We start from the raw sequence: 21,179 nt of genomic DNA on the forward strand, positions 1-21,179 counted from the left end.
TTTATGTTTAGTGAGCTGGGGGTGATTCCTCCAAAATTTCCTTTTGTCCTCCACACATTTCAATTGTAAAATGTAATGCCTGCAGCACTTGATATTCCCAGGTGGTCTCCCATCCAAGTACTAAAAAGCCCAACATTGCTTAGCTTCTGAGATCAGACGAGATCAGGCTTATTCAAGGTGGTGTGGCCGCAGGCGATTGCATTTCTGCTTTCATGACTTTTATGTTTAGTGAGCTGGGGGTGATTCCTCCAAAATTTCCTTTTGTCCTCCACACATTTCAATTGTAAAATGTAATTACAAAAATGTAATGACTGCAGCACTTGATATTCCCAGGTGGTCTCCCATCCAAGTACTAACCAAGCCCAACATTGCTTAGCTTCTGAGATCAGACGAGATCAGGCTTATTCAAGGTGGTGTGGCCGCAGGCGATTGCATTTCTGCTTTCATGACTTTTATGTTTAGTGAGCTGGGGGTGATTCCTCCAAAATTTCCTTTTGTCCTCCACACATTTCAATTGTAAAATGTAATTACAAAAATGTAATGCCTGCAGCACTTGATATTCCCAGGTGCTCTCCCATCCAAGTACTAACCAAGCCCAACATTGCTTAGCTTCTGAGATCAGACGAGATCAGGCTTATTCAAGGTGGTGTGGCCGCAGGCGATTGCATTTCTGCTTTCATGACTTTTATGTTTAGTGAGCTGGGGGTGATTCCTCCAAAATTTCCTTTTGTCCTCCACACATTTCAATTGTAAAATGTAATGCCTGCAGCACTTGATATTCCCAGGTGGTCTCCCATCCAAGTACTAACCAAGCCCAACATTGCTTAGCTTCTGAGATCAGGCTTATTCAAGGTGGTGTGGCCGCAGGGGATTGCATTTCTGCTTTCATGACTTTTATGTTTAGTGAGCTGGGGGTGATTCCTCCAAAATTTCCTTTTGTCCTCCACACATTTCAATTGTAAAATGTAATTACAAAAATGTAATGCCTGCAGCACTTGATATTCCCAGGTGGTCTCCCATCCAAGTACTAACCAAGCCCAACATTGCTTAGCTTCTGAGATCAGGCTTATTCAAGGTGGTGTGGCCGCAGGCGATTGCATTTCTGCTTTCATGACTTTTATGTTTAGTGAGCTGGGGGTGATTCCTCCAAAATTTCCTTTTGTCCTCCACACATTTCAATTGTAAAATGTAATGCCTGCAGCACTTGATATTCCCAGGTGGTCTCCCATCCAAGTACTAACCAAGCCCAACATTGCTTAGCTTCTGAGATCAGACGAGATCAGGCTTATTCAAGGTGGTGTGGCCGCAGGCGACTGCATTTCTGCTTTCATGACTTTTATGTTTAGTGAGCTGGGGGTGATTCCTCCAAAATTTCCTTTTGTCCTCCACACATTTCAATTGTAAAATGTAATGCCTGCAGCACTTGATATTCCCAGGTGGTCTCCCATCCAAGTACTAACCAAGCCCAACATTGCTTAGCTTCTGAGATCAGACGAGATCAGGCTTATTCAAGGTGGTGTGGCCGCAGGCGATTGCATTTCTGCTTTCATGACTTTTATGTTTAGTGAGCTGGGGGTGATTCCTCCAAAATTTCCTTTTGTCCTCCACACATTTCAATTGTAAAATGTAATGCCTGCAGCACTTGATATTCCCAGGTGGTCTCCCATCCAAGTACTAACCAAGCCCAACATTGCTTAGCTTCTGAGATCAGACGAGATCAGGCTTATTCAAGGTGGTGTGGCCGCAGGCGATTGCATTTCTGCTTTCATGACTTTTATGTTTAGTGAGCTGGGGGTGATTCCTCCAAAATTTCCTTTTGTCCTCCACACATTTCAATTGTAAAATGTAATGCCTGCAGCACTTGATATTCCCAGGTGGTCTCCCATCCAAGTACTAACCAAGCCCAACATTGCTTAGCTTCTGAGATCAGACGAGATCAGGCTTATTCAAGGTGGTGTGGCCGCAGGCGATTGCATTTCTGCTTTCATGACTTTTATGTTTAGTGAGCTGGGGGTGATTCCTCCAAAATTTCCTTTTGTCCTCCACACATTTCAATTGTAAAATGTAATTACAAAAATGTAATGCCTGCAGCACTTGATATTGCCAGGTGGTCTCCCATCCAAGTACTAACCAAGCCCAACATTGCTTAGCTTCTGAGATCAGACGAGATCAGGCTTATTCAAGGTGGTGTGGCCGCAGGCGATTGCATTTCTGCTTTCATGACTTTTATGTTTAGTGAGCTGGGGGTGATTCCTCCAAAATTTCCTTTTGTCCTCCACACATTTCAATTGTAAAATGTAATGCCTGCAGCACTTGATATTCCCAGGTGGTCTCCCATCCAAGTACTAACCAAGCCCAACATTGCTTAGCTTCTGAGATCAGACGAGATCAGGCTTATTCAAGGTGGTGTGGCCGCAGGCGATTGCATTTCTGCTTTCATGACTTTTATGTTTAGTGAGCTGGGGGTGATTCCTCCAAAATTTCCTTTTGTCCTCCACACATTTCAAATGTAAAATGTAATTACAAAAATGTAATGCCTGCAGCACTTGATATTCCCAGGTGGTCTCCCATCCAAGTACTAACCAAGCCCAACATTGCTTAGCTTCTGAGATCAGATGAGATCAGGCTTATTCAAGGTGGTGTGGCCGCAGGCGATTGCATTTCTGCTTTCATGACTTTTATGTTTAGTGAGCTGGGGGTGATTCCTCCAAAATTTCCTTTTGTCCTCCACACATTTCAATTGTAAAATGTAATGCCTGCAGCACTTGATATTCCCAGGTGGTCTCCCATCCAAGTACTAACCAAGCCCAACATTGCTTAGCTTCTGAGATCATACGAGATCAGGCTTATTCAAGGTGGTGTTGCCGCAGGCGATTGCATTTCTGCTTTCATGACTTTTATGTTTAGTGAGCTGGGGGTGATTCCTCCAAAATTTCCTTTTGTCCTCCACACATTTCAATTGTAAAATGTAATGCCTGCAGCACTTGATATTCCCAGGTGGTCTCCCATCCAAGTACTAACCAAGCCCAACATTGCTTAGCTTCTGAGATCAGGCTTATTCAAGGTGGTGTGGCCGCAGGCGATTGCATTTCTGCTTTCATGACTTTTATGTTTAGTGAGCTGGGGGTGATTCCTCCAAAATTTCCTTTTGTCCTCCACACATTTCAATTGTAAAATGTAATTACAAAAATGTAATGCCTGCAGCACTTGATATTCCCAGGTGGTCTCCCATCCAAGTACTAACCAAGCCCAACATTGCTTAGCTTCTGAGATCAGACGAGATCAGGCTTATTCAAGGTGGTGTGGCCGCAGGCGATAGCATTTCTGCTTTCATGACTTTTATGTTTAGTGAGCTGGGGGTGATTCCTCCAAAATTTCCTTTTGTCCTCCACACATTTCAATTCTAAAATGTAATTACAAAAATGTAATGCCTGCAGCACTTGATATTCCCAGGTGGTGTCCCATCCAAGTACTAACCAAGCCCAACATTGCTTAGCTTCTGAGATCAGACGAGATCAGGCTTATTCAAGGTGGTGTGGCCGCAGGCGATTGCATTTCTGCTTTCATGACTTTTATGTTTAGTGAGCTGGGGGTGATTCCTCCAAAATTTCCTTTTGTCCTCCACACATTTCAATTGTAAAATGTAATTACAAAAATGTAATGCCTGCAGCACTTGATATTCCCAGGTGGTCTCCCATCCAAGTACTAACCAAGCCCAACATTGCTTAGCTTCTGAGATCAGACGAGATCAGGCTTATTCAAGGTGGTGTGGCCGCAGGCGATTGCATTTCTGCTTTCATGACTTTTATGTTTAGTGAGCTGGGGGTGATTCCTCCAAAATTTCCTTTTGTCCTCCACACATTTCAATTGTAAAATGTAATTACAAAAATGTAATGCCTGCAGCACTTGATATTCCCAGGTGGTCTCCCATCCAAGTACTAACCAAGCCCAACATTGCTTAGCTTCTGAGATCAGACGAGATCAGGCTTATTCAAGGAGGTGTGGCCGCAGGCGATTGCATTTCTGCTTTCATGACTTTTATGTTTAGTGAGCTGGGGGTGATTCCTCCAAAATTTCCTTTTGTCCTCCACACATTTCAATTGTAAAATGTAATGCCTGCAGCACTTGATATTCCCAGGTGGTCTCCCATCCAAGTACTAACCAAGCCCAACATTGCTTAGCTTCTGAGATCAGACGAGATCAGGCTTATTCAAGGTGGTGTGGCCGCAGGCGATTGCATTTCTGCTTTCATGACTTTTATGTTTAGTGAGCTGGGGGTGATTCCTCCAAAATTTCCTTTTGTCCTCCACACATTTCAATTGTAAAATGTAATTACAAAAATGTAATGCCTGCAGCACTTGATATTCCCAGGTGGTCTCCCATCCAAGTACTAACCAAGCCCAACATTGCTTAGCTTCTGAGATCAGATGAGATCAGGCTTATTCAAGGTGGTGTGGCCGCAGGCGATTGCATTTCTGCTTTCATGACTTTTATGTTTAGTGAGCTGGGGGTGATTCCTCCAAAATTTCCTTTTGTCCTCCACACATTTCAATTGTAAAATGTAATGCCTGCAGCACTTGATATTCCCAGGTGGTCTCCCATCCAAGTACTAACCAAGCCCAACATTGCTTAGCTTCTGAGATCAGACGAGATCAGGCGAGATCAGGCTTATTCAAGGTGGTGTGGCCGCAGGCGATTGCATTTCTGCTTTCATGACTTTTATGTTTAGTGAGCTGGGGGTGATTCCTCCAAAATTTCCTTTTGTCCTCCACACATTTCAATTGTAAAATGTAATGCCTGCAGCACTTGATATTCCCAGGTGGTCTCCCATCCAAGTACTAACCAAGCCCAACATTGCTTAGCTTCTGAGATCAGACGAGATCAGGCTTATTCAAGGTGGTGTGGCCGCAGGCGATTGCATTTCTGCTTTCATGACTTTTATGTTTAGTGAGCTGGGGGTGATTCCTCCAAAATTTCCTTTTGTCCTCCACACATTTCAATTGTAAAATGTAATTACAAAAATGTAATGCCTGCAGCACTTGATATTCCCAGGTGGTCTCCCATCCAAGTACTAACCAAGCCCAACATTGCTTAGCTTCTGAGATCAGACGAGATCAGGCTTATTCAAGGTGGTGTGGCCGCAGGCGATTGCATTTCTGCTTTCATGACTTTTATGTTTAGTGAGCTGGGGGTGATTCCTCCAAAATTTCCTTTTGTCCTCCACACATTTCTATTGTAAAATGTAATTACAAAAATGTAATGCCTGCAGCACTTGATATTCCCAGGTGGTCTCCCATCCAAGTACTAACCAAGCCCAACATTGCTTAGCTTCGGAGATCAGACGAGATCAGGCTTATTCAAGGTGGTGTGGCCGCAGGCGATTGCATTTCTGCTTTCATGACTTTTATGTTTAGTGAGCTGGGGGTGATTCCTCCAAAATTTCCTTTTGTCCTCCACACATTTCAATTGTAAAATGTAATTACAAAAATGTAATGCCTGCAGCACTTGATATTCCCAGGTGGTCTCCCATCCAAGTACTAACCAAGCCCAACATTGCTTAGCTTCTGAGATCAGACGAGATCAGGCTTATTCAAGGTGGTGTGGCCGCAGGCGATTGCTGTTCTGCTTTCATGACTTTTATGTTTAGTGAGCTGGGGGTGATTCCTCCAAAATTTCCTTTTGTCCTCCACACATTTCAATTGTAAAATGTAATGCCTGCAGCACTTGATATTCCCAGGTGGTCTCCCATCCAAGTACTAACCAAGCCCAACATTGCTTAGCTTCTGAGATCAGACGAGATCAGGCTTATTCAAGGTGGTGTGGCCGCAGGCGATTGCATTTCTGCTTTCATGACTTTTATGTTTAGTGAGCTGGGGGTGATTCCTCCAAAACTTCCTTTTGTCCTCCACACATTTCAATTGTAAAATGTAATGCCTGCAGCACTTGATATTCCCAGGTGGTCTCCCATCCAAGTACTAACCAAGCCCAACTTTGCTTTGCTTCTGAGATCAGACGAGATCAGGCTTATTCAAGGTGGTGTGGCCGCAGGCGATTGCATTTCTGCTTTCATGACTTTTATGTTTAGTGAGCTGGGGGTGATTCCTCCAAAATTTCCTTTTGTCCTCCACACATTTCAATTGTAAAATGTAATTACAAAAATGTAATGCCTGCAGCACTTGATATTCCCAGGTGGTCTCCCATCCAAGAACTAACCAAGCCCAACATTGCTTAGCTTCTGAGATCAGACGAGATCAGGCTTATTCAAGGTGGTGTGGCCGCAGGCGATTGCATTTCTGCTTTCATGACTTTTATGTTTAGTGAGCTGGGGGTGATTCCTCCAAAATTTCCTTTTGTCCTCCACACATTTCAATTGTAAAATGTAATTACTAAAATGTAATGCCTGCAGCACTTGATATTCCCAGGTGGTCTCCCATCCAAGTACTAACCAAGCCCAACATTGCTTAGCTTCTGAGATCAGACGAGATGAGGCTTATTCAAGGTGGTGTGGCCGCAGGCGATTGCATTTCTGCTTTCATGACTTTTATGTTTAGTGAGCTGGGGGTGATTCCTCCAAAATTTCCTTTTGTCCTCCACACATTTCAATTGTAAAATGTAATGCCTGCAGCACTTGATATTCCCAGGTGGTCTCCCATCCAAGTACTAACCAAGCCCAACATTGCTTAGCTTCTGAGATCAGACGAGATCAGGCTTATTCAAGGTGGTGTGGCCGCAGGCGATTGCATTTTTGCTTTCATGACTTTTATGTTTAGTGAGCTGGGGGTGATTCCTCCAAAATTTCCTTTTGTCCTAAACACATTTCAATTGTAAAATGTAATTACAAAAATGTAATGCCTGCAGCACTTGATATTCCCAGGTGGTCTCCCATCCAAGTACTAACCAAGCCCAACATTGCTTAGCTTCTGAGATCAGACGAGATCAGGCTTATTCAAGGTGGTGTGGCCGCAGGCGATTGCATTTTTGCTTTCATGACTTTTATGTTTAGTGAGCTGGGGGTGATTCCTCCAAAATTTCCTTTTGTCCTCCACACATTTCAATTGTAAAATGTAATTACAAAAATGTAATGCCTGCAGCACTTGATATTCCCAGGTGGTCTCCCATCCAAGTACTAACCAAGCCCAACATTGCTTAGCTTCTGAGATCAGACGAGATCAGGCTTATTCAAGGTGGTGTGGCCGCAGGCGATTGCTGTTCTGCTTTCATGACTTTTATGTTTAGTGAGCTGGGGGTGATTCCTCCAAAATTTCCTTTTGTCCTCCACACATTTCAATTGTAAAATGTAATGCCTGCAGCACTTGATATTCCCAGGTGGTCTCCCATCCAAGTACTAACCAAGCCCAACATTGCTTAGCTTCTGAGATCAGACGAGATCAGGCTTATTCAAGGTGGTGTGGCCGCAGGCGATTGCATTTCTGCTTTCATGACTTTTATGTTTAGTGAGCTGGGGGTGATTCCTCCAAAATTTCCTTTTGTCCTCCACACATTTCAATTGTAAAATGTAATTACTAAAATGTAATGCCTGCAGCACTTGATATTCCCACGTGGTCTCCCATCCAATTACTAACCAAGCCCAACATTGCTTAGCTTCTGAGATCAGACGAGATCAGGCTTATTCAAGGTGGTGTGGCCGCAGGCGATTGCATTTCTGCTTTCATGACTTTTATGTTTAGTGAGCTGGGGGTGATTCCTCCAAAATTTCCTTTTGTCCTCCACACATTTCAATTGTAAAATGTAATGCCTGCAGCACTTGATATTCCCAGGTGGTCTCCCATCCAAGTACTAACCAAGCCCAACATTGCTTAGCTTCTGAGATCAGACGAGATCAGGCTTATTCAAGGTGGTGTGGCCGCAGGCGATTGCTGTTCTGCTTTCATGACTTTTATGTTTAGTGAGCTGGGGGTGATTCCTCCAAAATTTCCTTTTGTCCTCCACACATTTCAATTGTAAAATGTAATTACTAAAATGTAATGCCTGCAGCACTTGATATTCCCAAGAGGTCTCCCATCCAACTACTAACCAAGCCCAACATTGCTTAGCTTCTGAGATCAGACGAGATCAGGCTTATTCAAGGTGGTGTGGCCGCAGGCGATTGCATTTCTGCTTTCATGACTTTTATGTTTAGTGAGCTGGGGGTGATTCCTCCAAAATTTCCTTTTGTCCTCCACACATTTCAATTGTAAAATGTAATTACAAAAATGTAATGCCTGCAGCACTTGATATTCCCAGGTGGTCTCCCATCCAAGTACTAACCAAGCCCAACATTGCTTAGCTTCTGAGATCAGACGAGATCAGGCTTATTCAAGGTGGTGTGGCCGCAGGCGATTGCATTTCTGCTTTCATGACTTTTATGTTTAGTGAGCTGGGGGTGATTCCTCCAAAATTTCCTTTTGTCCTCCACACATTTCAATTGTAAAATGTAATGCCTGCAGCACTTGATATTCCCAGGTGGTCTCCCATCCAAGTACTAACGAAGCCCAACATTGCTTAGCTTCTGAGATCAGACGAGATCAGGCTTATTCAAGGTGGTGTGGCCGCAGGCGATTGCATTTCTGCTTTCATGACTTTTATGTTTAGTGAGCTGGGGGTGATTCCTCCAAAATTTCCTTTTGTCCTCCACACATTTCAATTGTAAAATGTAATGCCTGCAGCACTTGATATTCCCAGGTGGTCTCCCATCCAAGTACTAACCAAGCCCAACATTGCTTAGCTTCTGAGATCAGACGAGATCAGGCTTATTCAAGGTGGTGTGGCCGCAGGCGATTGCATTTCTGCTTTCATGACTTTTATGTTTAGTGAGCTGGGGGTGATTCCTCCAAAATTTCCTTTTGTCCTCCACACATTTCAATTGTAAAATGTAATTACTAAAATGTAATGCCTGCAGCACTTGATATTCCCAGGTGGTCTCCCATCCAAGTACTAACCAAGCCCAACATTGCTTAGCTTCTGAGATCAGACGAGATCAGGCTTATTCAAGGTGGTGTGGCCGCAGGCGATTGCATTTCTGCTTTCATGACTTTTATGTTTAGTGAGCTGGGGGTGATTCCTCCAAAATTTCCTTTTGTCCTCCACACATTTCAATTGTAAAATGTAATGCCTGCAGCACTTGATATTCCCAGGTGGTCTCCCATCCAAGTACTAACCAAGCCCAACATTGCTTAGCTTCTGAGATCAGACGAGATCAGGCTTATTCAAGGTGGTGTGGCCGCAGGCGATTGCATTTCTGCTTTCATGACTTTTATGTTTAGTGAGCTGGGGGTGATTCCTCCAAAATTTCCTTTTGTCCTCCACACATTTCAATTGTAAAATGTAATTACAAAAATGTAATGCCTGCAGCACTTGATATTCCCACGTGGTCTCCCATCCAAGTACTAACCAAGCCCAACATTGCTTAGCTTCTGAGATCAGACGAGATCAGGCTTATTCAAGGTGGTGTGGCCGCAGGCGATTGCATTTCTGCTTTCATGACTTTTATGTTTAGTGAGCTGGGGGTGATTCCTCCAAAATTTCCTTTTGTCCTCCACACATTTCAATTGTAAAATGTAATTACAAAAATGTAATGCCTGCAGCACTTGATATTCCCAGGTGGTCTCCCATCCAAGTACTAACCAAGCCCAACATTGCTTAGCTTCTGAGATCAGACGAGATCAGGCTTATTCAAGGTGGTGTGGCCGCAGGCGATTGCATTTCTGCTTTCATGACTTTTATGTTTAGTGAGCTGGGGGTGATTCCTCCAAAATTTCCTTTTGTCCTCCACACATTTCAATTGTAAAATGTAATGCCTGCAGCACTTGATATTCCCAGGTGGTCTCCCATCCAAGTACTAACCAAGCCCAACATTGCTTAGCTTCTGAGATCAGACGAGATCAGGCTTATTCAAGGTGGTGTGGCCGCAGGCGATTGCATTTCTGCTTTCATGACTTTTATGTTTAGTGAGCTGGGGGTGATTCCTCCAAAATTTCCTTTTGTCCTCCACACATTTCAATTGTAAAATGTAATGCCTGCAGCACTTGATATTCCCACGTGGTCTCCCATCCAAGTACTAACCAAGCCAAACATTGCTTAGCTTCTGAGATCAGACGAGATCAGGCTTATTCAAGGTGGTGTGGCCGCAGGCGGTTGCATTTCTGCTTTCATTACTTTTATGTTTAGTGAGCTGGGGGTGATTCCTCCAAAATTTCCTTTTGTCCTCCACACATTTCAATTGTAAAATGTAATTACAAAAATGTAATGCCTGCAGCACTTGATATTCCCAGGAGGTCTCCCATCCAAGTACTAACCAAGCCCAACATTGCTTAGCTTCTGAGATCAGACGAGATCAGGCTTATTCAAGGTGGTGTGGCCGCAGGCGATTGCATTTCTGCTTTCATGACTTTTATGTTTAGTGAGCTGGGGGTGATTCCTCCAAAATTTCCTTTTGTCCTCCACACATTTCAATTGTAAAATGTAATGCCTGCAGCACTTGATATTCCCAGGTGGTCTCCCATCCAAGTACTAACCAAGCCCAACATTGCTTAGCTTCTGAGATCAGACGAGATCAGGCTTATTCAAGGTGGTGTGGCCGCAGGCGATTGCATTTCTGCTTTCATGACTTTTATGTTTAGTGAGCTGGGGGTGATTCCTCCAAAATTTCCTTTTGTCCTCCACACATTTCAATTGTAAAATGTAATGCCTGCAGCACTTGATATTCCCAGGTGGTCTCCCATCCAAGTACTAACCAAGCCCAACATTGCTTAGCTTCTGAGATCAGACGAGATCAGGCTTATTCAAGGTGGTGTGGCCGCAGGCGATTGCATTTCTGCTTTCATGACTTTTATGTTTAGTGAGCTGGGGGTGATTCCTCCAAAATTTCCTTTTGTCCTCCACACATTTCAATTGTAAAATGTAATTACAAAAATGTAATGCCTGCAGCACTTGATATTCCCAGGTGGTCTCCCATCCAAGTACTAACCAAGCCCAACATTGCTTAGCTTCTGAGATCAGACGAGATCAGGCTTATTCAAGGTGGTGTGGCCGCAGGCGATTGCATTTCTGCTTTCATGACTTTTATGTTTAGTGAGCTGGGGGTGATTCCTCCAAAATTTCCTTTTGTCCTCCACACATTTCAATTGTAAAATGTAATTACAAAAATGTAATGCCTGCAGCACTTGATATTCCCAGGTGGTCTCCCATCCAAGTACTAACCAAGCCCAACATTGCTTAGCTTCTGAGATCAGACGAGATCAGGCTTATTCAAGGTGGTGTGGCCGCAGACGATTGCATTTCTGCTTTCATGACTTTTATGTTTAGTGAGCTGGGGGTGATTCCTCCAAAATTTCCTTTTGTCCTCCACACATTTCAATTGTAAAATGTAATTACAAAAATGTAATGCCTGCAGCACTTGATATTCCCAGGTGGTCTCCCATCCAAGTACTAACCAAGCCCAACATTGCTTAGCTTCTGAGATCAGACGAGATCAGGCTTATTCAAGGTGGTGTGGCCGCAGGCGATTGCATTTCTGCTTTCATGACTTTTATGTTTAGTGAGCTGGGGGTGATTCCTCCAAAATTTCCTTTTGTCCTCCACACATTTCAATTGTAAAATGTAATTACAAAAATGTAATGCCTGCAGCACTTGATATTCCCAGGTGGTCTCCCATCCAAGTACTAACCAAGCCCAACATTGCTTAGCTTCTGAGATCAGACGAGATCAGGCTTATTCAAGGTGGTGTGGCCGCAGGCGATTGCATTTCTGCTTTCATGACTTTTATGTTTAGTGAGCTGGGGGTGATTCCTCCAAAATTTCCTTTTGTCCTCCACACATTTCAATTGTAAAATGTAATGCCTGCAGCACTTGATATTCCCAGGTGGTCTCCCATCCAAGTACTAACCAAGCCCAACATTGCTTAGCTTCTGAGATCAGGCTTATTCAAGGTGGTGTGGCCGCAGGCGATTGCATTTCTGCTTTCATGACTTTTATGTTTAGTGAGCTGGGGGTGATTCCTCCAAAATTTCCTTTTGTCCTCCACACATTTCAATTGTAAAATGTAATGCCTGCAGCACTTGATATTCCCAGGTGGTCTCCCATCCAAGTACTAACCAAGCCCAACATTGCTTAGCTTCTGAGATCAGGCTTATTCAAGGTGGTGTGGCCGCAGGCGATTGCATTTCTGCTTTCATGACTTTTATGTTTAGTGAGCTGGGGGTGATTCCTCCAAAATTTCCTTTTGTCCTCCACACATTTCAATTGTAAAATGTAATTACAAAAATGTAATGCCTGCAGCACTTGATATTCCCAGGTGGTCTCCCATCCAAGTACTAACCAAGCCCAACATTGCTTAGCTTCTGAGATCAGACGAGATCAGGCTTATTCAAGGTGGTGTGGCCGCAGGCGATTGCATTTCTGCTTTCATGACTTTTATGTTTAGTGAGCTGGGGGTGATTCCTCCAAAATTTCCTTTTGTCCTCCACACATTTCAATTGTAAAATGTAATGCCTGCAGCACTTGATATTCCCAGGTGGTCTCCCATCCAAGTACTAACCAAGCCCAACATTGCTTAGCTTCTGAGATCAGGCTTATTCAAGGTGGTGTGGCCGCAGGCGATTGCATTTCTGCTTTCATGACTTTTATGTTTAGTGAGCTGGGGGTGATTCCTCCAAAATTTCCTTTTGTCCTCCACACATTTCAATTGTAAAATGTAATGCCTGTAGCACTTGATATTCCCAGGTGGTCTCCCATCCAAGTACTAACCAAGCCCAACATTGCTTAGCTTCTGAGATCAGACGAGATCAGGCTTATTCAAGGTGGTGTGGCCGCAGGCGATTGCATTTCTGCTTTCATGACTTTTATGTTTAGTGAGCTGGGGGTGATTCCTCCAAAATTTCCTTTTGTCCTCCACACATTTCAATTGTAAAATGTAATTACAAAAATGTAATGCCTGCAGCACTTGATATTCCCAGGTGGTCTCCCATCCAAGTACTAACCAAGCCCAACATTGCTTAGCTTCTGAGATCAGACGAGATCAGGCTTATTCAAGGTGGTGTGGCCGCAGGCGATTGCATTTCTGCTTTCATGACTTTTATGTTTAGTGAGCTGGGGGTGATTCCTCCAAAATTTCCTTTTGTCCACACATTTCAATTGTAAAATGTAATTACAAAAATGTAATGCCTGCAGCACTTGATATTCCCAGGTGGTCTCCCATCCAAGTACTAACCAAGCCCAACATTGCTTAGCTTCTGAGATCAGACGAGATCAGGCTTATTCAAGATGGTGTGGCCGCAGGCGATTGCATTTCTGCTTTCATGACTTTTATGTTTAGTGAGCTGGGGGTGATTCCTCCAAAATTTCCTTTTGTCCTCCACACATTTCAATTGTAAAATGTAATGCCTGCAGCACTTGATATTCCCAGGTGGTCTCCCATCCAAGTACTAACCAAGCCCAACATTGCTTAGCTTCTGAGATCAGACGAGATCAGGCTTATTCAAGGTGGTGTGGCCGCAGGCGATTGCATTTCTGCTTTCATGACTTTTATGTTTAGTGAGCTGGGGGTGATTCCTCCAAAATTTCCTTTTTTCCTCCACACATTTCAATTCTAAAATGTAATTACAAAAATGTAATGCCTGCAGCACTTGATATTCCCAGGTGGTCTCCCATCCAAGTACTAACCAAGCCCAACATTGCTTAGCTTCTGAGATCAGACGAGATCAGGCTTATTCAAGGTGGTGTGGCCGCAGGCGATTGCATTTCTGCTTTCATGACTTTTATGTTTAGTGAGCTGGGGGTGATTCCTCCAAAATTTCCTTTTGTCCTCCACACATTTCAATTGTAAAATGTAATGCCTGCAGCACTTGATATTCCCAGGTGGTCTCCCATCCAAGTACTAACCAAGCCCAACATTGCTTAGCTTCTGAGATCAGACGAGATCAGGCTTATTCAAGGTGGTGTGGCCGCAGGCGATTGCATTTCTGCTTTCATGACTTTTATGTTTAGTGAGCTGGGGGTGATTCCTCCAAAATTTCCTTTTGTCCTCCACACATTTCAATTGTAAAATGTAATGCCTGCAGCACTTGATATTCCCAGGTGGTCTCCCATCCAAGTACTAACCAAGCCCAACATTGCTTAGCTTCTGAGATCAGACGAGATCAGGCTTATTCAAGGTGGTGTGGCCGCAGGCGATTGCATTTCTGCTTTCATGACTTTTATGTTTAGTGAGCTGGGGGTGATTCCTCCAAAATTTCCTTTTGTCCTCCACACATTTCAATTGTAAAATGTAATGCCTGCAGCACTTGATATTCCCAGGTGGTCTCCCATCCAAGTACTAACCAAGCCCAACATTGCTTAGCGTCTGAGATCAGACGAGATCAGGCTTATTCAAGGTGGTGTGGCCGCAGGCGATTGCATTTCTGCTTTCATGACTTTTATGTTTAGTGAGCTGGGGGTGATTCCTCCAAAATTTCCTTTTGTCCTCCACACATTTCAATTGTAAAATGTAATGCCTGCAGCACTTGATATTCCCAGGTGGTCTCCCATCCAAGTACTAACCAAGCCCAACATTGCTTAGCTTCTGAGATCAGACGAGATCAGGCTTATTCAAGGTGGTGTGGCCGCAGGCGATTGCATTTCTGCTTTCATGACTTTTATGTTTAGTGAGCTGGGGGTGATTCCTCCAAAATTTCCTTTTGTCCTCCACACATTTCTATTGTAAAATGTAATGCCTGCAGCACTTGATATTCCCAGGTGGTCTCCCATCCAAGTACTAACCAAGCCCAACATTGCTTAGCTTCTGAGATCAGACGAGATCAGGCTTATTCAAGGTGGTGTGGCCGCAGGCGATTGCATTTCTGCTTTCATGACTTTTATGTTTAGTGAGCTGGGGGTGATTCCTCCAAAATTTCCTTTTGTCCTCCACACATTTCAATTGTAAAATGTAATTACAAAAATGTAATGCCTGCAGCACTTGATATTCCCAGGTGGTCTCCCATCCAAGTACTAACCAAGCCCAACATTGCTTAGCTTCTGAGATCAGACGAGATCAGGCTTATTCAAGGTGGTGTGGCCGCAGGCGATTGCATTTCTGCTTTCATGACTTTTATGTTTAGTGAGCTGGGGGTGATTCCTCCAAAATTTCCTTTTGTCCTCCACACATTTCAATTGTAAAATGTAATTACAAAAATGTAATGCCTGCAGCACTTGATATTCCCAGGTGGTCTCCCATCCAAGTACTAACCAAGCCCAACATTGCTTAGCTTCTGAGATCAGACGAGATCAGGCTTATTCAAGGTGGTGTGGCCGCAGGCGATTGCTTTTCTGCTTTCATGACTTTTATGTTTAGTGAGCTGGGGGTGATTCCTCCAAAATTTCCTTTTGTCCTCCACACATTTCAATTGTAAAATGTAATGCCTGCAGAACTTGATATTCCCAGGTGGTCTCCCATCCAAGTACTAACCAAGCCCAACATTGCTTAGCTTCTGAGATCAGACGAGATCAGGCTTATTCAAGGTGGTGTGGCCGCAGGCAATTGCATTTCTGCTTTCATGACTTTTATGTTTAGTGAGCTGGGGGTGATTCCTCCAAAATTTCCTTTTGTCCTCCACACATTTCAATTGTAAAATGTAATGCCTGCAGCACTTGATATTCCCAGGTGGTCTCCCATCCAAGTACTAACCAAGCCCAACATTGCTTAGCTTCTGAGATCAGACGAGATCAGGCTTATTCAAGGTGGTGTGGCCGCAGGCGATTGCATTTCTGCTTTCATGACTTTTATGTTTAGTGAGCTGGGGGTGATTCCTCCAAAATTTCCTTTTGTCCTCCACACATTTCAATTGTAAAATGTAATGCCTGCAGCACTTGATATTCCCAGGTGGTCTCCCATCCAAGTACTAACCAAGCCCAACATTGCTTAGCTTCTGAGATCAGACGAGATCAGGCTTATTCAAGGTGGTGTGGCCGCAGGCGATTGCATTTCTGCTTTCATGACTTTTATGTTTAGTGAGCTGGGGGTGATTCCTCCAAAATTTCCTTTTGTCCTCCACACATTTCAATTGTAAAATGTAATGCCTGCAGCACTTGATATTCCCAGGTGGTCTCCCATCCAAGTACTAACCAAGCCCAACATTGCTTAGCTTCTGAGATCAGACGAGATCAGGCTTATTCAAGGTGGTGTGGCCGCAGGCGATTGCATTTCTGCTTTCATGACTTTTATGTTTAGTGAGCTGGGGGTGATTCCTCCAAAATTTCCTTTTGTCCTCCACACATTTCAATTGTAAAATGTAATTACAAAAATGTAATGCCTGCAGCACTTGATATTCCCAGGAGGTCTCCCATCCAAGTACTAACCAAGCCCAACATTACTTAGCTTCTGAGATCAGACGAGATCAGGCTTATTCAAGGTGGTGTGGCCGCAGGCGATTGCATTTCTGCTTTCATGACTTTTATGTTTAGTGAGCTGGGGGTGATTCCTCCAAAATTTCCTTTTGTCCTCCACACATTTCAATTGTAAAATGTAATTACAAAAATGTAATGCCTGCAGCACTTGATATTCCCAGGTGGTCTCCCATCCAAGTACTAACCAAGCCCAACATTGCTTAGCTTCTGAGATCAGGCTTATTCAAGGTGGTGTGGCCGCAGGCGATTGCATTTCTGCTTTCATGACTTTTATGTTTAGTGAGCTGGGGGTGATTCCTCCAAAATTTCCTTTTGTCCTCCACACATTTCAATTGTAAAATGTAATGCCTGCAGCACTTGATATTCCCAGGTGGTCTCCCATCCAAGTACTAACCAAGCCCAACATTGCTTAGCTTCTGAGATCAGACGAGATCAGGCTTATTCAAGGTGGTGTGGCCGCAGGCGATTGCATTTCTGCTTTCATGACTTTTATGTTTAGTGAGCTGGGGGTGATTCCTCCAAAATTTCCTTTTGTCCTCCACACATTTCAATTGTAAAATGTAATTACAAAAATGTAATGCCTGCAGCACTTGATATTCCCAGGTGGTCTCCCATCCAAGTACTAACCAAGCCCAACATTGCTTAGCTTCTGAGATCAGACGAGATCAGGCTTATTCAAGGTGGTGTGGCCGCAGGCGATTGCATTTCTGCTTTCATGACTTTTATGTTTAGTGAGCTGGGGGTGATTCCTCCAAAATTTCCTTTTGTCCTCCACACATTTCAATTGTAAAATGTAATGCCTGCAGCACTTGATATTCCCAGGTGGTCTCCCATCCAAGTACTAACCAAGCCCAACATTGCTTAGCTTCTGAGATCAGACGAGATCAGGCTTATTCAAGGTGGTGTGGCCGCAGGCGATTGCATTTCTGCTTTCATGACTTTTATGTTTAGTGAGCTGGGGGTGATTCCTCCAAAATTTCCTTTTGTCCTCCACACATTTCAATTGTAAAATGTAATTACAAAAATGTAATGCCTGCAGCACTTGATATTCCCAGGTGGTCTCCCATCCAAGTACTAACCAAGCCCAACATTGCTTAGCTTCTGAGATCAGACAAGATCAGGCTTATTCAAGGTGGTGTGGCCGCAGGCGATTGCATTTCTGCTTTCATGACTTTTATGTTTAGTGAGCTGGGGGTGATTCCTCCAAAATTTCCTTTTGTCCTCCACACATTTCAATTGTAAAATGTAATGCCTGCAGCACTTGATATTCCCAGGTGGTCTCCCATCCAAGTACTAACCAAGCCCAACATTGCTTAGCTTCTGAGATCAGACGAGATCAGGCTTATTCAAGGTGGTGTGGCCGCAGGCGATTGCATTTCTGCTTTCATGACTTTTATGTTTAGTGAGCTGGGGGTGATTCCTCCAAAATTTCCTTTTGTCCTCCACACATTTCAATTGTAAAATGTAATTACAAAAATGTAATGCCTGCAGCACTTGATATTCCTAGGTGGTCTCCCATCCAAGTACTAACCAAGCCCAACATTGCTTAGCTTCTGAGATCAGACGAGATCAGGCTTATTCAAGGTGGTGTGGCCGCAGGCGATTGCATTTCTGCTTTCATGACTTTTATGTTTAGTGAGCTGGGGGTGATTCCTCCAAAATTTCCTTTTGTCCTCCCCACATTTCAATTGAAAAATGTAATGCCTGCAGCACTTGATATTCCCAGGTGGTCTCCCATCCAAGTACTAACCAAGCCCAACATTGCTTAGCTTCTGAGATCAGACGAGATCAGGCTTATTCAAGGTGGTGTGGCCGCAGGCGATTGCATTTCTGCTTTCATGACTTTTATGTTTAGTGAGCTGGGGGTGATTCCTCCAAAATTTCCTTTTGTCCTCCACACATTTCAATTGTAAAATGTAATGCCTGCAGCACTTGATATTCCCAGGTGGTCTCCCCTCCAAGTACTAACCAAGCCCAACATTGCTTAGCTTCTGAGATCAGACGAGATCAGGCTTATTCAAGGTGGTGTGGCCGCAGGCGATTGCATTTCTGCTTTCATGACTTTTATGTTTAGTGAGCTGGGGGTGATTCCTCCAAAATTTCCTTTTGTCCTCCACACATTTCAATTGTAAAATGTAATGCCTGCAGCACTTGATATTCCCAGGTGGTCTCCCATCCAAGTACTAACCAAGCCCAACATTGCTTAGCTTCTGAGATCAGACGAGATCAGGCTTATTCAAGGTGGTGTGGCCGCAGGCGATTGCATTTCTGCTTTCATGACTTTTATGTTTAGTGAGCTGGGGGTGATTCCTCCAAAATTTCCTTTTGTCCTCCACACATTTCAATTGTAAAATGTAATGCCTGCAGCACTTGATATTCCCAGGTGGTCTCCCATCCAAGTACTAACCAAGCCCAACATTGCTTAGCTTCTGAGATCAGGCTTATTCAAGGTGGTGTGGCCGCAGGCGATTGCATTTCTGCTTTCATGACTTTTATGTTTAGTGAGCTGGGGGTGATTCCTCCAAAATTTCCTTTTGTCCTCCACACATTTCAATTGTAAAATGTAATGCCTGCAGCACTTGATATTCCCAGGTGGTCTCCCATCCAAGTACTAACCAAGCCCAACATTGCTTAGCTTCTGAGATCAGACGAGATCAGGCTTATTCAAGGTGGTGTGGCCGCAGGCGATTGCATTTCTGCTTTCATGACTTTTATGTTTAGTGAGCTGGGGGTGATTCCTCCAAAATTTCCTTTTGTCCTCCACACATTTCAATTGTAAAATGTAATTACAAAAATGTAATGCCTGCAGCACTTGATATTCCCAGGTGGTCTCCCATCCAAATACTAACCAAGCCCAACATTGCTTAGCTTCTGAGATCAGACGAGATCAGGCTTATTCAAGGTGGTGTGGCCGCAGGCGAATGCATTTCTGCTTTCATGACTTTTATGTTTAGTGAGCTGGGGGTGATTCCTCCAAAATTTCCTTTTGTCCTCCACACATTTCAATTGTAAAATGTAATGCCTGCAGCACTTGATATTCCCAGGTGGTATCCCATCCAAGTACTAACCAAGCCCAACATTGCTTAGCTTCTGAGATCAGACGAGATCAGGCTTATTCAAGGTGGTGTGGCCGCAGGCGATTGCATTTCTGCTTTCATGACTTTTATGTTTAGTGAGCTGGGGGTGATTCCTCCAAAATTTCCTTTTGTCCTCCACACATTTCAATTGTAAAATGTAATTACAAAAATGTAATGCCTGCAGCACTTGATATTCCCAGGTGGTCTCCCATCCAAGTACTAACCAAGCCCAACATTGCTTAGCTTCTGAGATCAGACAAGATCAGGCTTATTCAAGGTGGTGTGGCCGCAGGCGATTGCATTTCTGCTTTCATGACTTTTATGTTTAGTGAGCTGGGGGTGATTCCTCCAAAATTTCCTTTTGTCCTCCACACATTTCAATTGTAAAATGTAATGCCTGCAGCACTTGATATTCCCAGGTGGTCTCCCATCCAAGTACTAACCAAGCCCAACATTGCTTAGCTTCTGAGATCAGACGAGATCAGGCTTATTCAAGGTGGTGTGGCCGCAGGCGATTGCATTTCTGCTTTCATGACTTTTATGTTTAGTGAGCTGGGGGTGATTCCTCCAAAATTTCCTTTTGTCCTCCACACATTTCAATTGTAAAATGTAATTACAAAAATGTAATGCCTGCAGCACTTGATATTCCTAGGTGGTCTCCCATCCAAGTACTAACCAAGCCCAACATTGCTTAGCTTCTGAGATCAGACGAGATCAGGCTTATTCAAGGTGGTGTGGCCGCAGGCGATTGCATTTCTGCTTTCATGACTTTTATGTTTAGTGAGCTGGGGGTGATTCCTCCAAAATTTCCTTTTGTCCTCCCCACATTTCAATTGAAAAATGTAATGCCTGCAGCACTTGATATTCCCAGGTGGTCTCCCATCCAAGTACTAACCAAGCCCAACATTGCTTAGCTTCTGAGATCAGACGAGATCAGGCTTATTCAAGGTGGTGTGGCCGCAGGCGATTGCATTTCTGCTTTCATGACTTTTATGTTTAGTGAGCTGGGGGTGATTCCTCCAAAATTTCCTTTTGTCCTCCACACATTTCAATTGTAAAATGTAATGCCTGCAGCACTTGATATTCCCAGGTGGTCTCCCCTCCAAGTACTAACCAAGCCCAACATTGCTTAGCTTCTGAGATCAGACGAGATCAGGCTTATTCAAGGTGGTGTGGCCGCAGGCGATTGCATTTCTGCTTTCATGACTTTTATGTTTAGTGAGCTGGGGGTGATTCCTCCAAAATTTCCTTTTGTCCTCCACACATTTCAATTGTAAAATGTAATTACAAAAATGTAATGCCTGCAGCACTTGATATTCCCAGGTGGTCTCCCATCCAAGTACTAACCAAGCCCAACATTGCTTAGCTTCTGAGATCAGACGAGATCAGGCTTATTCAAGGTGGTGTGGCCGCAGGCGATTGCATTTCTGCTTTCATGACTTTTATGTTTAGTGAGCTGGGGGTGATTCCTCCAAAATTTCCTTTTGTCCTCCACACATTTCAATTGTAAAATGTAATGCCTGCAGCACTTGATATTCCCAGGTGGTCTCCCATCCAAGTACTAACCAAGCCCAACATTGCTTAGCTTCTGAGATCAGACGAGATCAGGCTTATTCAAGGTGGTGTGGCCGCAGGCGATTGCATTTCTGCTTTCATGACTTTTATGTTTAGTGAGCTGGGGGTGATTCCTCCAAAATTTCCTTTTGTCCTCCACACATTTCAATT

The 21,179-nt window shown here is 43.8% G+C and overlaps 84 non-coding genes and 10 pseudogenes across 84 annotated transcripts; all 94 read right to left on the bottom strand.

Moving 5' to 3' along the window:
- Positions 1-76: 76 nt before the first annotated feature.
- LOC131713859 (5S ribosomal RNA) lies at positions 77-194 on the bottom strand (annotated as a pseudogene).
- A 114-nt stretch (positions 195-308) lies between these two features.
- LOC131710564 (5S ribosomal RNA) lies at positions 309-427 on the bottom strand. The gene has a single exon (XR_009312443.1). It is a non-coding gene; the product is annotated as a 5S ribosomal RNA (ribosomal RNA).
- Positions 428-541: 114 nt separating this feature from the next.
- Positions 542-660, bottom strand: LOC131712777 (5S ribosomal RNA). The gene has a single exon (XR_009314666.1). It is a non-coding gene; the product is annotated as a 5S ribosomal RNA (ribosomal RNA).
- Positions 661-760: 100 nt separating this feature from the next.
- LOC131715927 (5S ribosomal RNA) lies at positions 761-869 on the bottom strand (annotated as a pseudogene).
- A 114-nt stretch (positions 870-983) lies between these two features.
- Positions 984-1,092, bottom strand: LOC131715093 (5S ribosomal RNA; annotated as a pseudogene).
- Positions 1,093-1,192: 100 nt separating this feature from the next.
- LOC131718713 (5S ribosomal RNA) lies at positions 1,193-1,311 on the bottom strand. Its single transcript, XR_009317609.1, has one exon. It is a non-coding gene; the product is annotated as a 5S ribosomal RNA (ribosomal RNA).
- A 100-nt stretch (positions 1,312-1,411) lies between these two features.
- LOC131718714 (5S ribosomal RNA) lies at positions 1,412-1,530 on the bottom strand. Its single transcript, XR_009317610.1, has one exon. It is a non-coding gene; the product is annotated as a 5S ribosomal RNA (ribosomal RNA).
- Positions 1,531-1,630: 100 nt separating this feature from the next.
- Positions 1,631-1,749, bottom strand: LOC131718716 (5S ribosomal RNA). Its single transcript, XR_009317612.1, has one exon. It is a non-coding gene; the product is annotated as a 5S ribosomal RNA (ribosomal RNA).
- A 100-nt stretch (positions 1,750-1,849) lies between these two features.
- On the bottom strand, positions 1,850-1,968 carry LOC131718717 (5S ribosomal RNA). The gene has a single exon (XR_009317613.1). It is a non-coding gene; the product is annotated as a 5S ribosomal RNA (ribosomal RNA).
- Positions 1,969-2,082: 114 nt separating this feature from the next.
- On the bottom strand, positions 2,083-2,201 carry LOC131712882 (5S ribosomal RNA). Its single transcript, XR_009314769.1, has one exon. It is a non-coding gene; the product is annotated as a 5S ribosomal RNA (ribosomal RNA).
- Positions 2,202-2,301: 100 nt separating this feature from the next.
- LOC131718718 (5S ribosomal RNA) lies at positions 2,302-2,420 on the bottom strand. The gene has a single exon (XR_009317614.1). It is a non-coding gene; the product is annotated as a 5S ribosomal RNA (ribosomal RNA).
- Positions 2,421-2,534: 114 nt separating this feature from the next.
- Positions 2,535-2,653, bottom strand: LOC131717791 (5S ribosomal RNA). Its single transcript, XR_009316682.1, has one exon. It is a non-coding gene; the product is annotated as a 5S ribosomal RNA (ribosomal RNA).
- Positions 2,654-2,753: 100 nt separating this feature from the next.
- Positions 2,754-2,872, bottom strand: LOC131711997 (5S ribosomal RNA). Its single transcript, XR_009313886.1, has one exon. It is a non-coding gene; the product is annotated as a 5S ribosomal RNA (ribosomal RNA).
- A 100-nt stretch (positions 2,873-2,972) lies between these two features.
- LOC131715094 (5S ribosomal RNA) lies at positions 2,973-3,081 on the bottom strand (annotated as a pseudogene).
- Positions 3,082-3,195: 114 nt separating this feature from the next.
- Positions 3,196-3,314, bottom strand: LOC131718719 (5S ribosomal RNA). The gene has a single exon (XR_009317615.1). It is a non-coding gene; the product is annotated as a 5S ribosomal RNA (ribosomal RNA).
- Positions 3,315-3,428: 114 nt separating this feature from the next.
- Positions 3,429-3,547, bottom strand: LOC131710739 (5S ribosomal RNA). Its single transcript, XR_009312621.1, has one exon. It is a non-coding gene; the product is annotated as a 5S ribosomal RNA (ribosomal RNA).
- A 114-nt stretch (positions 3,548-3,661) lies between these two features.
- LOC131718720 (5S ribosomal RNA) lies at positions 3,662-3,780 on the bottom strand. Its single transcript, XR_009317616.1, has one exon. It is a non-coding gene; the product is annotated as a 5S ribosomal RNA (ribosomal RNA).
- A 114-nt stretch (positions 3,781-3,894) lies between these two features.
- On the bottom strand, positions 3,895-4,013 carry LOC131709796 (5S ribosomal RNA). Its single transcript, XR_009311659.1, has one exon. It is a non-coding gene; the product is annotated as a 5S ribosomal RNA (ribosomal RNA).
- A 100-nt stretch (positions 4,014-4,113) lies between these two features.
- LOC131718721 (5S ribosomal RNA) lies at positions 4,114-4,232 on the bottom strand. The gene has a single exon (XR_009317617.1). It is a non-coding gene; the product is annotated as a 5S ribosomal RNA (ribosomal RNA).
- A 114-nt stretch (positions 4,233-4,346) lies between these two features.
- On the bottom strand, positions 4,347-4,465 carry LOC131717802 (5S ribosomal RNA). The gene has a single exon (XR_009316693.1). It is a non-coding gene; the product is annotated as a 5S ribosomal RNA (ribosomal RNA).
- Positions 4,466-4,565: 100 nt separating this feature from the next.
- Positions 4,566-4,694, bottom strand: LOC131713340 (5S ribosomal RNA; annotated as a pseudogene).
- A 100-nt stretch (positions 4,695-4,794) lies between these two features.
- Positions 4,795-4,913, bottom strand: LOC131718722 (5S ribosomal RNA). The gene has a single exon (XR_009317618.1). It is a non-coding gene; the product is annotated as a 5S ribosomal RNA (ribosomal RNA).
- A 114-nt stretch (positions 4,914-5,027) lies between these two features.
- Positions 5,028-5,146, bottom strand: LOC131718723 (5S ribosomal RNA). Its single transcript, XR_009317619.1, has one exon. It is a non-coding gene; the product is annotated as a 5S ribosomal RNA (ribosomal RNA).
- Positions 5,147-5,260: 114 nt separating this feature from the next.
- On the bottom strand, positions 5,261-5,379 carry LOC131711788 (5S ribosomal RNA). The gene has a single exon (XR_009313676.1). It is a non-coding gene; the product is annotated as a 5S ribosomal RNA (ribosomal RNA).
- A 114-nt stretch (positions 5,380-5,493) lies between these two features.
- Positions 5,494-5,612, bottom strand: LOC131718724 (5S ribosomal RNA). The gene has a single exon (XR_009317620.1). It is a non-coding gene; the product is annotated as a 5S ribosomal RNA (ribosomal RNA).
- Positions 5,613-5,712: 100 nt separating this feature from the next.
- On the bottom strand, positions 5,713-5,831 carry LOC131718725 (5S ribosomal RNA). The gene has a single exon (XR_009317621.1). It is a non-coding gene; the product is annotated as a 5S ribosomal RNA (ribosomal RNA).
- Positions 5,832-5,931: 100 nt separating this feature from the next.
- LOC131710401 (5S ribosomal RNA) lies at positions 5,932-6,050 on the bottom strand. The gene has a single exon (XR_009312273.1). It is a non-coding gene; the product is annotated as a 5S ribosomal RNA (ribosomal RNA).
- A 114-nt stretch (positions 6,051-6,164) lies between these two features.
- Positions 6,165-6,283, bottom strand: LOC131712114 (5S ribosomal RNA). The gene has a single exon (XR_009314003.1). It is a non-coding gene; the product is annotated as a 5S ribosomal RNA (ribosomal RNA).
- Positions 6,284-6,397: 114 nt separating this feature from the next.
- Positions 6,398-6,516, bottom strand: LOC131713174 (5S ribosomal RNA). Its single transcript, XR_009315058.1, has one exon. It is a non-coding gene; the product is annotated as a 5S ribosomal RNA (ribosomal RNA).
- A 100-nt stretch (positions 6,517-6,616) lies between these two features.
- LOC131718727 (5S ribosomal RNA) lies at positions 6,617-6,735 on the bottom strand. Its single transcript, XR_009317623.1, has one exon. It is a non-coding gene; the product is annotated as a 5S ribosomal RNA (ribosomal RNA).
- Positions 6,736-6,849: 114 nt separating this feature from the next.
- On the bottom strand, positions 6,850-6,968 carry LOC131718728 (5S ribosomal RNA). The gene has a single exon (XR_009317624.1). It is a non-coding gene; the product is annotated as a 5S ribosomal RNA (ribosomal RNA).
- A 114-nt stretch (positions 6,969-7,082) lies between these two features.
- LOC131718729 (5S ribosomal RNA) lies at positions 7,083-7,201 on the bottom strand. The gene has a single exon (XR_009317625.1). It is a non-coding gene; the product is annotated as a 5S ribosomal RNA (ribosomal RNA).
- Positions 7,202-7,301: 100 nt separating this feature from the next.
- On the bottom strand, positions 7,302-7,420 carry LOC131718730 (5S ribosomal RNA). Its single transcript, XR_009317626.1, has one exon. It is a non-coding gene; the product is annotated as a 5S ribosomal RNA (ribosomal RNA).
- Positions 7,421-7,534: 114 nt separating this feature from the next.
- LOC131712682 (5S ribosomal RNA) lies at positions 7,535-7,653 on the bottom strand. Its single transcript, XR_009314573.1, has one exon. It is a non-coding gene; the product is annotated as a 5S ribosomal RNA (ribosomal RNA).
- Positions 7,654-7,753: 100 nt separating this feature from the next.
- Positions 7,754-7,872, bottom strand: LOC131718731 (5S ribosomal RNA). Its single transcript, XR_009317627.1, has one exon. It is a non-coding gene; the product is annotated as a 5S ribosomal RNA (ribosomal RNA).
- A 114-nt stretch (positions 7,873-7,986) lies between these two features.
- On the bottom strand, positions 7,987-8,105 carry LOC131711445 (5S ribosomal RNA). The gene has a single exon (XR_009313328.1). It is a non-coding gene; the product is annotated as a 5S ribosomal RNA (ribosomal RNA).
- A 114-nt stretch (positions 8,106-8,219) lies between these two features.
- LOC131718732 (5S ribosomal RNA) lies at positions 8,220-8,338 on the bottom strand. The gene has a single exon (XR_009317628.1). It is a non-coding gene; the product is annotated as a 5S ribosomal RNA (ribosomal RNA).
- A 100-nt stretch (positions 8,339-8,438) lies between these two features.
- On the bottom strand, positions 8,439-8,557 carry LOC131712968 (5S ribosomal RNA). Its single transcript, XR_009314855.1, has one exon. It is a non-coding gene; the product is annotated as a 5S ribosomal RNA (ribosomal RNA).
- A 100-nt stretch (positions 8,558-8,657) lies between these two features.
- Positions 8,658-8,776, bottom strand: LOC131718733 (5S ribosomal RNA). Its single transcript, XR_009317629.1, has one exon. It is a non-coding gene; the product is annotated as a 5S ribosomal RNA (ribosomal RNA).
- A 114-nt stretch (positions 8,777-8,890) lies between these two features.
- On the bottom strand, positions 8,891-9,009 carry LOC131718734 (5S ribosomal RNA). The gene has a single exon (XR_009317630.1). It is a non-coding gene; the product is annotated as a 5S ribosomal RNA (ribosomal RNA).
- A 100-nt stretch (positions 9,010-9,109) lies between these two features.
- LOC131718735 (5S ribosomal RNA) lies at positions 9,110-9,228 on the bottom strand. The gene has a single exon (XR_009317631.1). It is a non-coding gene; the product is annotated as a 5S ribosomal RNA (ribosomal RNA).
- Positions 9,229-9,342: 114 nt separating this feature from the next.
- Positions 9,343-9,461, bottom strand: LOC131720778 (5S ribosomal RNA). Its single transcript, XR_009319674.1, has one exon. It is a non-coding gene; the product is annotated as a 5S ribosomal RNA (ribosomal RNA).
- A 114-nt stretch (positions 9,462-9,575) lies between these two features.
- On the bottom strand, positions 9,576-9,694 carry LOC131718736 (5S ribosomal RNA). The gene has a single exon (XR_009317632.1). It is a non-coding gene; the product is annotated as a 5S ribosomal RNA (ribosomal RNA).
- Positions 9,695-9,794: 100 nt separating this feature from the next.
- On the bottom strand, positions 9,795-9,913 carry LOC131718738 (5S ribosomal RNA). The gene has a single exon (XR_009317634.1). It is a non-coding gene; the product is annotated as a 5S ribosomal RNA (ribosomal RNA).
- Positions 9,914-10,013: 100 nt separating this feature from the next.
- LOC131712863 (5S ribosomal RNA) lies at positions 10,014-10,132 on the bottom strand. The gene has a single exon (XR_009314751.1). It is a non-coding gene; the product is annotated as a 5S ribosomal RNA (ribosomal RNA).
- A 114-nt stretch (positions 10,133-10,246) lies between these two features.
- On the bottom strand, positions 10,247-10,365 carry LOC131718894 (5S ribosomal RNA). Its single transcript, XR_009317790.1, has one exon. It is a non-coding gene; the product is annotated as a 5S ribosomal RNA (ribosomal RNA).
- Positions 10,366-10,465: 100 nt separating this feature from the next.
- On the bottom strand, positions 10,466-10,584 carry LOC131718739 (5S ribosomal RNA). Its single transcript, XR_009317635.1, has one exon. It is a non-coding gene; the product is annotated as a 5S ribosomal RNA (ribosomal RNA).
- A 100-nt stretch (positions 10,585-10,684) lies between these two features.
- Positions 10,685-10,803, bottom strand: LOC131718740 (5S ribosomal RNA). The gene has a single exon (XR_009317636.1). It is a non-coding gene; the product is annotated as a 5S ribosomal RNA (ribosomal RNA).
- A 114-nt stretch (positions 10,804-10,917) lies between these two features.
- LOC131718741 (5S ribosomal RNA) lies at positions 10,918-11,036 on the bottom strand. The gene has a single exon (XR_009317637.1). It is a non-coding gene; the product is annotated as a 5S ribosomal RNA (ribosomal RNA).
- Positions 11,037-11,150: 114 nt separating this feature from the next.
- Positions 11,151-11,269, bottom strand: LOC131710096 (5S ribosomal RNA). The gene has a single exon (XR_009311965.1). It is a non-coding gene; the product is annotated as a 5S ribosomal RNA (ribosomal RNA).
- Positions 11,270-11,383: 114 nt separating this feature from the next.
- Positions 11,384-11,502, bottom strand: LOC131718742 (5S ribosomal RNA). Its single transcript, XR_009317638.1, has one exon. It is a non-coding gene; the product is annotated as a 5S ribosomal RNA (ribosomal RNA).
- Positions 11,503-11,616: 114 nt separating this feature from the next.
- LOC131718743 (5S ribosomal RNA) lies at positions 11,617-11,735 on the bottom strand. The gene has a single exon (XR_009317639.1). It is a non-coding gene; the product is annotated as a 5S ribosomal RNA (ribosomal RNA).
- A 100-nt stretch (positions 11,736-11,835) lies between these two features.
- LOC131715095 (5S ribosomal RNA) lies at positions 11,836-11,944 on the bottom strand (annotated as a pseudogene).
- A 100-nt stretch (positions 11,945-12,044) lies between these two features.
- On the bottom strand, positions 12,045-12,153 carry LOC131715096 (5S ribosomal RNA; annotated as a pseudogene).
- A 114-nt stretch (positions 12,154-12,267) lies between these two features.
- LOC131718744 (5S ribosomal RNA) lies at positions 12,268-12,386 on the bottom strand. Its single transcript, XR_009317640.1, has one exon. It is a non-coding gene; the product is annotated as a 5S ribosomal RNA (ribosomal RNA).
- A 100-nt stretch (positions 12,387-12,486) lies between these two features.
- LOC131715097 (5S ribosomal RNA) lies at positions 12,487-12,595 on the bottom strand (annotated as a pseudogene).
- Positions 12,596-12,695: 100 nt separating this feature from the next.
- LOC131711666 (5S ribosomal RNA) lies at positions 12,696-12,814 on the bottom strand. Its single transcript, XR_009313554.1, has one exon. It is a non-coding gene; the product is annotated as a 5S ribosomal RNA (ribosomal RNA).
- Positions 12,815-12,928: 114 nt separating this feature from the next.
- On the bottom strand, positions 12,929-13,047 carry LOC131718745 (5S ribosomal RNA). The gene has a single exon (XR_009317641.1). It is a non-coding gene; the product is annotated as a 5S ribosomal RNA (ribosomal RNA).
- A 111-nt stretch (positions 13,048-13,158) lies between these two features.
- LOC131710511 (5S ribosomal RNA) lies at positions 13,159-13,277 on the bottom strand. The gene has a single exon (XR_009312383.1). It is a non-coding gene; the product is annotated as a 5S ribosomal RNA (ribosomal RNA).
- Positions 13,278-13,377: 100 nt separating this feature from the next.
- Positions 13,378-13,496, bottom strand: LOC131718746 (5S ribosomal RNA). Its single transcript, XR_009317642.1, has one exon. It is a non-coding gene; the product is annotated as a 5S ribosomal RNA (ribosomal RNA).
- A 114-nt stretch (positions 13,497-13,610) lies between these two features.
- On the bottom strand, positions 13,611-13,729 carry LOC131718747 (5S ribosomal RNA). The gene has a single exon (XR_009317643.1). It is a non-coding gene; the product is annotated as a 5S ribosomal RNA (ribosomal RNA).
- A 100-nt stretch (positions 13,730-13,829) lies between these two features.
- On the bottom strand, positions 13,830-13,948 carry LOC131718749 (5S ribosomal RNA). The gene has a single exon (XR_009317645.1). It is a non-coding gene; the product is annotated as a 5S ribosomal RNA (ribosomal RNA).
- A 100-nt stretch (positions 13,949-14,048) lies between these two features.
- On the bottom strand, positions 14,049-14,167 carry LOC131718750 (5S ribosomal RNA). The gene has a single exon (XR_009317646.1). It is a non-coding gene; the product is annotated as a 5S ribosomal RNA (ribosomal RNA).
- Positions 14,168-14,267: 100 nt separating this feature from the next.
- Positions 14,268-14,386, bottom strand: LOC131710930 (5S ribosomal RNA). Its single transcript, XR_009312812.1, has one exon. It is a non-coding gene; the product is annotated as a 5S ribosomal RNA (ribosomal RNA).
- Positions 14,387-14,486: 100 nt separating this feature from the next.
- On the bottom strand, positions 14,487-14,605 carry LOC131718751 (5S ribosomal RNA). Its single transcript, XR_009317647.1, has one exon. It is a non-coding gene; the product is annotated as a 5S ribosomal RNA (ribosomal RNA).
- Positions 14,606-14,705: 100 nt separating this feature from the next.
- On the bottom strand, positions 14,706-14,824 carry LOC131718752 (5S ribosomal RNA). Its single transcript, XR_009317648.1, has one exon. It is a non-coding gene; the product is annotated as a 5S ribosomal RNA (ribosomal RNA).
- Positions 14,825-14,938: 114 nt separating this feature from the next.
- On the bottom strand, positions 14,939-15,057 carry LOC131718753 (5S ribosomal RNA). Its single transcript, XR_009317649.1, has one exon. It is a non-coding gene; the product is annotated as a 5S ribosomal RNA (ribosomal RNA).
- Positions 15,058-15,171: 114 nt separating this feature from the next.
- Positions 15,172-15,290, bottom strand: LOC131718754 (5S ribosomal RNA). The gene has a single exon (XR_009317650.1). It is a non-coding gene; the product is annotated as a 5S ribosomal RNA (ribosomal RNA).
- Positions 15,291-15,390: 100 nt separating this feature from the next.
- On the bottom strand, positions 15,391-15,509 carry LOC131712221 (5S ribosomal RNA). Its single transcript, XR_009314114.1, has one exon. It is a non-coding gene; the product is annotated as a 5S ribosomal RNA (ribosomal RNA).
- A 100-nt stretch (positions 15,510-15,609) lies between these two features.
- LOC131718755 (5S ribosomal RNA) lies at positions 15,610-15,728 on the bottom strand. Its single transcript, XR_009317651.1, has one exon. It is a non-coding gene; the product is annotated as a 5S ribosomal RNA (ribosomal RNA).
- Positions 15,729-15,828: 100 nt separating this feature from the next.
- On the bottom strand, positions 15,829-15,947 carry LOC131718756 (5S ribosomal RNA). The gene has a single exon (XR_009317652.1). It is a non-coding gene; the product is annotated as a 5S ribosomal RNA (ribosomal RNA).
- A 100-nt stretch (positions 15,948-16,047) lies between these two features.
- LOC131718757 (5S ribosomal RNA) lies at positions 16,048-16,166 on the bottom strand. Its single transcript, XR_009317653.1, has one exon. It is a non-coding gene; the product is annotated as a 5S ribosomal RNA (ribosomal RNA).
- A 114-nt stretch (positions 16,167-16,280) lies between these two features.
- On the bottom strand, positions 16,281-16,399 carry LOC131710598 (5S ribosomal RNA). Its single transcript, XR_009312479.1, has one exon. It is a non-coding gene; the product is annotated as a 5S ribosomal RNA (ribosomal RNA).
- A 114-nt stretch (positions 16,400-16,513) lies between these two features.
- On the bottom strand, positions 16,514-16,622 carry LOC131715099 (5S ribosomal RNA; annotated as a pseudogene).
- Positions 16,623-16,722: 100 nt separating this feature from the next.
- LOC131718758 (5S ribosomal RNA) lies at positions 16,723-16,841 on the bottom strand. The gene has a single exon (XR_009317654.1). It is a non-coding gene; the product is annotated as a 5S ribosomal RNA (ribosomal RNA).
- A 114-nt stretch (positions 16,842-16,955) lies between these two features.
- Positions 16,956-17,074, bottom strand: LOC131718760 (5S ribosomal RNA). Its single transcript, XR_009317656.1, has one exon. It is a non-coding gene; the product is annotated as a 5S ribosomal RNA (ribosomal RNA).
- Positions 17,075-17,174: 100 nt separating this feature from the next.
- On the bottom strand, positions 17,175-17,293 carry LOC131718761 (5S ribosomal RNA). The gene has a single exon (XR_009317657.1). It is a non-coding gene; the product is annotated as a 5S ribosomal RNA (ribosomal RNA).
- A 114-nt stretch (positions 17,294-17,407) lies between these two features.
- Positions 17,408-17,526, bottom strand: LOC131711846 (5S ribosomal RNA). Its single transcript, XR_009313735.1, has one exon. It is a non-coding gene; the product is annotated as a 5S ribosomal RNA (ribosomal RNA).
- A 100-nt stretch (positions 17,527-17,626) lies between these two features.
- Positions 17,627-17,745, bottom strand: LOC131718762 (5S ribosomal RNA). Its single transcript, XR_009317658.1, has one exon. It is a non-coding gene; the product is annotated as a 5S ribosomal RNA (ribosomal RNA).
- A 114-nt stretch (positions 17,746-17,859) lies between these two features.
- On the bottom strand, positions 17,860-17,978 carry LOC131710626 (5S ribosomal RNA). The gene has a single exon (XR_009312509.1). It is a non-coding gene; the product is annotated as a 5S ribosomal RNA (ribosomal RNA).
- A 100-nt stretch (positions 17,979-18,078) lies between these two features.
- On the bottom strand, positions 18,079-18,197 carry LOC131718763 (5S ribosomal RNA). The gene has a single exon (XR_009317659.1). It is a non-coding gene; the product is annotated as a 5S ribosomal RNA (ribosomal RNA).
- A 100-nt stretch (positions 18,198-18,297) lies between these two features.
- Positions 18,298-18,416, bottom strand: LOC131711709 (5S ribosomal RNA). The gene has a single exon (XR_009313597.1). It is a non-coding gene; the product is annotated as a 5S ribosomal RNA (ribosomal RNA).
- Positions 18,417-18,516: 100 nt separating this feature from the next.
- LOC131718764 (5S ribosomal RNA) lies at positions 18,517-18,635 on the bottom strand. The gene has a single exon (XR_009317660.1). It is a non-coding gene; the product is annotated as a 5S ribosomal RNA (ribosomal RNA).
- Positions 18,636-18,735: 100 nt separating this feature from the next.
- LOC131715100 (5S ribosomal RNA) lies at positions 18,736-18,844 on the bottom strand (annotated as a pseudogene).
- Positions 18,845-18,944: 100 nt separating this feature from the next.
- Positions 18,945-19,063, bottom strand: LOC131718765 (5S ribosomal RNA). The gene has a single exon (XR_009317661.1). It is a non-coding gene; the product is annotated as a 5S ribosomal RNA (ribosomal RNA).
- A 114-nt stretch (positions 19,064-19,177) lies between these two features.
- On the bottom strand, positions 19,178-19,296 carry LOC131711157 (5S ribosomal RNA). Its single transcript, XR_009313039.1, has one exon. It is a non-coding gene; the product is annotated as a 5S ribosomal RNA (ribosomal RNA).
- A 100-nt stretch (positions 19,297-19,396) lies between these two features.
- On the bottom strand, positions 19,397-19,515 carry LOC131710473 (5S ribosomal RNA). The gene has a single exon (XR_009312345.1). It is a non-coding gene; the product is annotated as a 5S ribosomal RNA (ribosomal RNA).
- A 114-nt stretch (positions 19,516-19,629) lies between these two features.
- LOC131711847 (5S ribosomal RNA) lies at positions 19,630-19,748 on the bottom strand. Its single transcript, XR_009313736.1, has one exon. It is a non-coding gene; the product is annotated as a 5S ribosomal RNA (ribosomal RNA).
- Positions 19,749-19,848: 100 nt separating this feature from the next.
- LOC131718767 (5S ribosomal RNA) lies at positions 19,849-19,967 on the bottom strand. Its single transcript, XR_009317662.1, has one exon. It is a non-coding gene; the product is annotated as a 5S ribosomal RNA (ribosomal RNA).
- A 114-nt stretch (positions 19,968-20,081) lies between these two features.
- Positions 20,082-20,200, bottom strand: LOC131710628 (5S ribosomal RNA). Its single transcript, XR_009312510.1, has one exon. It is a non-coding gene; the product is annotated as a 5S ribosomal RNA (ribosomal RNA).
- A 100-nt stretch (positions 20,201-20,300) lies between these two features.
- Positions 20,301-20,419, bottom strand: LOC131718768 (5S ribosomal RNA). Its single transcript, XR_009317663.1, has one exon. It is a non-coding gene; the product is annotated as a 5S ribosomal RNA (ribosomal RNA).
- A 100-nt stretch (positions 20,420-20,519) lies between these two features.
- Positions 20,520-20,638, bottom strand: LOC131711710 (5S ribosomal RNA). Its single transcript, XR_009313598.1, has one exon. It is a non-coding gene; the product is annotated as a 5S ribosomal RNA (ribosomal RNA).
- A 114-nt stretch (positions 20,639-20,752) lies between these two features.
- On the bottom strand, positions 20,753-20,871 carry LOC131718769 (5S ribosomal RNA). The gene has a single exon (XR_009317664.1). It is a non-coding gene; the product is annotated as a 5S ribosomal RNA (ribosomal RNA).
- A 100-nt stretch (positions 20,872-20,971) lies between these two features.
- Positions 20,972-21,090, bottom strand: LOC131718770 (5S ribosomal RNA). Its single transcript, XR_009317665.1, has one exon. It is a non-coding gene; the product is annotated as a 5S ribosomal RNA (ribosomal RNA).
- Positions 21,091-21,179: the final 89 nt, after the last annotated feature.

The sequence above is a fragment of the Acipenser ruthenus genome, chromosome 44, assembly GCF_902713425.1.
Source record: "Acipenser ruthenus chromosome 44, fAciRut3.2 maternal haplotype, whole genome shotgun sequence".
Taxonomy (NCBI): Eukaryota; Metazoa; Chordata; class Actinopteri; order Acipenseriformes; family Acipenseridae; genus Acipenser; species Acipenser ruthenus.